This window comes from Nicotiana sylvestris, chromosome 9 (genome assembly GCF_000393655.2).
Source record: "Nicotiana sylvestris chromosome 9, ASM39365v2, whole genome shotgun sequence".
NCBI classification, from domain to species: domain Eukaryota; kingdom Viridiplantae; phylum Streptophyta; class Magnoliopsida; order Solanales; family Solanaceae; genus Nicotiana; species Nicotiana sylvestris.
Genome location: NC_091065.1, coordinates 38,727,544 through 38,733,962, shown reverse-complemented (window position 1 = coordinate 38,733,962; position 6,419 = coordinate 38,727,544).

The following is a 6,419-nucleotide window of genomic DNA, read 5'->3' as shown; positions in this document are numbered from 1 at the left end:
GAATTCAAGATTTATATGTGACAATTGAGAATTTTACGGATTTGTATATGGCTAGAATCAGAGAGTTATATTGGATGGTGTCGGGGAATTGTGGCATTTCTGTATCCTTATGGATTCTACATTTCAGGATCAGGAAGGTAAAAGGAACAACTTTAAATTCACGGAAGGTCTCTTCAGAGTGGGTATCTCGATTGTGGTACTTTTGGGTGCTTAAGAGAGCATTCAACGGCTTATAGGCTTTAAGGCATGTGGTTTTATGCTAGGGTCTCGTGTGGTGAGTGTCACACCTCCTCTTTCCGGCCCCGCGAGGGTGCGAAAGGAGTTTTCTCCAATTAAAGGACAGTCGAAACGGGATTTGTTTTTCAGAGTCGCCACCTGGGAATTTTAAGGCGTCCCAAGTCACCAGTTTTAATCCCTGAATCGAGGAGAATATGACTCCATTTGTTATTCTGCGAACCAGAAATCTGAGTAAGGAATTCTGTTAATCCGGGAGAGGGTGTTAGGCATTCCCGAATTCCGTGGTTCTAGCACGGTCGCTTAACCATTTTTATATTTTGGCTTAATTATCTTGATTTGTTAAATACATTTTTATTTGTTGCCCAATTTTATTACCGCTTTTGTTTAGATTGTTTACAATTATGTAAACGAATCACGCATACGTATATTCGTATTATATACCCTTTGTAGAGAATCGTGTCACGCATACGTGTACACAGAAAAGTTGATAATATTATTTCTTGTTTATTTTTATTATAAAAATAGACTTATGTTCGAAATTGTGCTTAAAATTAAGAACGTTCGTCGCTCTTGTATGATTAAATAATGGACTGCACATCTCGGGTTATATGAAATTAATATTGATATTCTCCGAAGAACCCCCTTTTTATTAAATGTTCGTTCGAAGTTGCGCGAACGCATAATCTGAAACGCTTTTAGAAATATAATTAGGTTACGCGAACGCATCCCTAATCACGCAAAATATTCTTAATAGTAGTATAGATTTTTCACAAATTGTTTATTACTTCCATGCATTTTATGTGAAAGTCATGAGAAATCCCTATTTGAAATGCCTCTAAATTTCTTGAAAAGAATTCTCAATTTATTAAGTGTTAACCACAAATTCTATTTTTTTTTTGCGTGTGAATTATATTCCTCCAAACCATTCGAATTTAACGAGTAGAACAAGAATAAACAACGTGTGGCTAGTACTACCATTTTTTATTGTGAATACAACGTTAGTATATCCAAAAATCGAATCACATATAAAACAAGAATTAATTTGATAAACGAATTAATAATTTCCGAAGAATTTTCAATATTTATATTTAGTGCAAACACTATTTCTACATATCCTTGACATAAAATGTTGCAATTCATGCTTATACATCCCATCTCATTCTCATATACTTGTTTTTAGTCCAAAGTTATAATTATTTGGTTAATTTGTTTACAATGGTAGATAAGAATCAAATTGATAAGAAAGAGAATTATTATACAAATTAATTCAATAAAATTGCATTACATGCAACATAGTTGTATGTCTGAACTATTCATAATATTCTAACATCGCAGCGAACTATATCAACTCACCTTTCACTGATGGTTATACACATAACCGCTCTTACGCCATATGCGAATAAAATGCAGCCAACATCATCTAACCTTAAACAATAAATGAAATTTTTACAAAATAGGCTAATAATATATTTTCTTGATATTTCCATACTACTCTATACCTTACGAACATTATCGCAAGAGTTAATTAATGGCCAACCTTCTGCCATGTTCCACATCTCGGCCATTCAAATAATAAATGTCATCTTTAAACTTCAAAATAAAATTATTGTAGAAGCTATTACCACACGAATTCAATTGGCTAATGGTTTATCCTATCAAGTATAATACTATGTTAACCAACTAAAAAAAAACTGAAACTTAAAATAGTACACTTAATGAATAAGAAATATAATTGTAATTCCAAAACTTCATTTTTCTTCTAATGTTGAAGCTTTTCACAATAAGAGTCTCAAAAATATGTACCTGGAAATGAGAGCAGAAGGGGTAAATTTCAGCAGTATCAGTAGCAACAAAACCAGCAGAATATACAGGACCCGTGAAACCCAGACACACAGTAGCAGGACTTTTTAAGAAAATTCAGATTTTGAACCAACAATAAGATCAAACAAATCCGAATGGATTCAAGGGAAACAGTATTTCTAATTTTTAAGACTTAGGACAAGGCAGACTGAAAAGCTCTCAATTTCAAAACACAGAATCAGCTTCAATACTAGTTTCCGATGTAGAATTCTGTTCTACTGTTTCTGTTTTTCTTTCTTTCTATCTTCTTCTTATTTCAGATTTTTGTTCTCTGGTCCTCTGTTCAAAGTCCCAGCTCTTCTATCTTATACAGGTCTGTCCCCCTTCTCTTAAGTACTGCCTGGACCACTTCTTTCTTTTTTTAAAATCAGAAAATCCTACTAAAATTCTGTTTTATTACTTTAAATCTCATTAAGTAAAACTTTTCCTGGTTTTCAGCACTTCCATTACCCTTTGTTTCCCATTATTTCATTAAGTAATAGTCATTATCACTCCACTATCAGAACATTACTATTATCATATTACCCTACTGTTTCTATCCCAGAAATACCCCTGAAATCCTACTGTTATTACTGCCCTTAATACAAAAATCAAAATCTGATACAAAATAGATTTTAAAAATTGTTCAAGCTTAAATATCAACCTGGTTTCTGATTAAACAGCTATAACCAATTCCCTTAAGTCCTGGACTGAATCTTAAATGAGAATGCAACCTTCTAACACAATTATATCTAATCAACCTTTGTAGAATTAAATTTAAACCCAACATCACAATAACATCACACAGAATTCAACAGAATATTTTAAACTGTATTTGAAATAAGTATGAATGCAGGGGCATTGTCAGTATATTGACAATGCCCTGAAACTTACTGCCCAGAAACCAACATACACAACATCTATTTGACGAACTTATTGAATTACAAACAAGCATGATTTAACTGACAAATACTAATCAACTGACTATCTACAACAATTGTCAACAAACAAATTATAGATAGATAAACAGATTATTTCAAACAGCATTTTCAGAAACGGGGATTCATAATATAACTAATCGACTAACTTAATCGAGTCGTTTATATACATTGTAAATAATCATAACCAATATAAACAATTCCCTTATTTGATCAAATAGACGGGTATGAGACAGAATCAAATAAACAAACAGGAAAATTACATAGACTACTGAAACAAACAACAATATACACATAGAATACAAAAAGAAATAGGAAAAATACCTCTGAATCTTCAAATTTATTCGGACACAGACTCAACTTGGATTCGGACATTTTTGAGGCTGAACAGACTTTATTCGAAGTATTCTCAATTGAGAATACCTCGATTAAAGTCTCTTAGACCTCAATCCCTCATTTAATTCAGGCAAATTCCATGTTTTGAAATTTTTAGGGTTTCTGATTTTTGGATCTTAAATTCGAACACTTCTGGATATATTCGAACCCAGCCAATGGTATTTTAGGCATGAGGAAGGTCAGGTGGATAACTGGTGTGAATTTGAGGTAGGTTGGGGTAGGGTTAGGTTTCACTCGAATCTTCAAATGAAGATTCGAGCAGTTCCAGGAGGATTCGAACCATGCTATTAACAGATCCGTGATGAGGATGGACAGGGGAGACTGTGGTGTTAATTTGGAGGCCATCGGAGAAAGTTGGATTTTCAGACCAACCTTCAATCGAAGATTCGAGACTATGTGATCTGATTCGAAGGAAACTAATACCAGATCCGTAAAGAGGGGGTTGTGAGGAGTCGAGGGTGTTAAGGTGGGGTTGTTTGGACCACCGGAACCGCCGTGAGGCGATTTCCGGTGGGCGGTGCACGGTGGTGGACGGTGGAATTCATCTGACCTCTTTGAAAGAGATGATGAACAGGACACAGGGGGTGGGGTATTTGGTTTGGGGGGCTGGGGTAGGATTTAGGCTTTTATAGGGGTGGGGTGGATTGATCTTGACCGTCAGATCAAACACGATCCACGGTCAAGATCAATTAACTTAAACAAATGATGTCGTTTGATTTAAGTTGGGGGAAAAGGGTCGGCCCGGGCAATGGATCGGGTAGGGGTTACGGGTAAGGGGTGTGAAATATCAACCGTTGGATTGATTTAATCCAACGGCCCTTGATGAAATATGACCAAACGTCGTCATTTGGTATGATTGAATTGGACCGGACATGGGTGTTTGGATTGGGCTGTGGGGAAGTTGATTTGTTTGGGCCTGGACTTCAGCCCAGGTCCGAAATTTTTACCTATTTTCCATTTCATAATTTTACTCCTAATTATTAAATTCCTACTTTTAATTATAAAAACAAAATTACCCTTACAAAAAATATTAATTACCTTTTAACAACTATTAACATATAGACAAAACATTAATCACACAATGACATAATTAAATGACCAACATAAGGTAAATGCATATTTTTGTGATTTTCTTTTAATTATCTTTTAAATGCATAATTAAATCCTAGATATGCACGTAGCATGTATTTTTATTTTATTTTCGTTTAATTATAACAAAACAAACATTTACGGACAAAACACAAACAATTAATAAACGCCACATAAATTCTAAAAATTGCATACTGAGAGAATTTTGTTTTATTTTTGATTTATTTTAGAGTATTTTTCGTGAGGCAAAAATCACGTGCTCACAGCTGCCCCTCTTTGTGCGGAAACTCGAAGAGTTTTCGTGCAAAGATAAAGTGAGCGGATACGAGCTATTTTTGCCTGTTCGAATACTTTGTGGGAAGCATTTTTTGAAAGATTTGACCGAACCTCTGCTTCAAAGGTTTCCTACATATCCTTGGCTATAAAGGAATCAAGTCAATGTAGTTCGGGAAGTTTTGGGTAGCTGGGACTACCATGGGACTGTGATGCTACTGCTGTTTCGTGCTGCTTTTACTGCTTGCTGACCTCCTTATTACCCCCTGCTTTAAAGGTAAAACAAAAGCTAAACTAGACTATGGTATATGAATTACAAAATCTTATCTAGATCCTGCCCTTGCGTTTCTTGTTGTCTTGATGTCTCGGTGACTCTCGGGCATCTTTTGCTTCTGACTTGTTCCGCATTTCCTTTCATTGTGTCTCGTATTTCCTTTATTTGTTTGGGACTCTTGTTGTTTCTTACTAGGGATTTGTTTGGGCTCCTCTGCTTTATTGATTTTACGTGTGCTTCTTTCTCATGTGGGCGGGCTTTTGACTTCTGATACTTCAACCGTATTCCCTTATTCTCCAGGTGGGCGCCTAACTGCTGATACTTCAATTGTGTTCCCTTATTCTCCAGGTGGGCGCCTGACTGCTGATACTTCAATTGTATTCCCTTATTCTCCAGGTGGACGCCTGATTACTGATACTTCAATTGTATTCCCTTATTCTCCAGGTGGGCGCCTGACTGCTGATCCTTCAATTGTATTCCCTTATTCTCCAGGTGGACGCCTGATTGCCTTTTCAATTCCTCATCCTTGTTCTCCAGGTGGACGCCTGATTTCTTCTTCAATTCTTCATCCTTATTTTCCAGGTGGACACCTGATTTCTTCTTCAATTCTTCATCCTCATTCTCCAGGTGGACGCCTGATTTCTTCTTCAATTCCTCATCCTCATTCTCCAGGTGGACGCCTGATTTCTTCTTCAATTCTTCATCCTCATTCTCCAGGTGGACGCCTGATTTCTTCTTCAATTCTTCATCCTCATTCTCCAGGTGGACGCCTGATTTCTTCTTCAATTCTTCATCCTCATTCTCCAGGTGGACGCCTGATTTCTTCTTCAATTCTTCATCCTCATTCTCTAGGTGGACGCCTGATTTCTTCTTCAATTCTTCATCCTCATTCTCTAGGTGGACGCCTGATTTCTTCTTCAATTCTTCATCCTCATTCTCCAGGTGGACGCCTGATTTCTTCTTCAATTCTTCATCCTCATTCTCCAGGTGGACGCCTGATTTCTAATACTTCAACTGCTCATCCTCATTCTCCAGGTGGACGCCTGATTTCTAATACTTCAACTATTCATCCTCATTTTCCAAGTGGACGCCTGATTTCTATTTCCTTCAACTGCTCATCCTCATTCTCCAGGTGGACGCCTGATTTCTAATATTTTAACTGTTCATCCTCATTCTCCAGGTGGACGCCTGATTTCTGATATTTCAACTATTCATCCTCATTCTCCAGGTGGACGCCTGATTTCTAATACTTCAACTCTTCCTTATTCTCCAGGTGGATGCCTGACTTCTAACACTTCCATTGCTCTCCCTTATTCTCCAGGTGGATGCCTGACTTCTAACACTTCCATTGTTCTTCCTTATTCTTCAGGTGG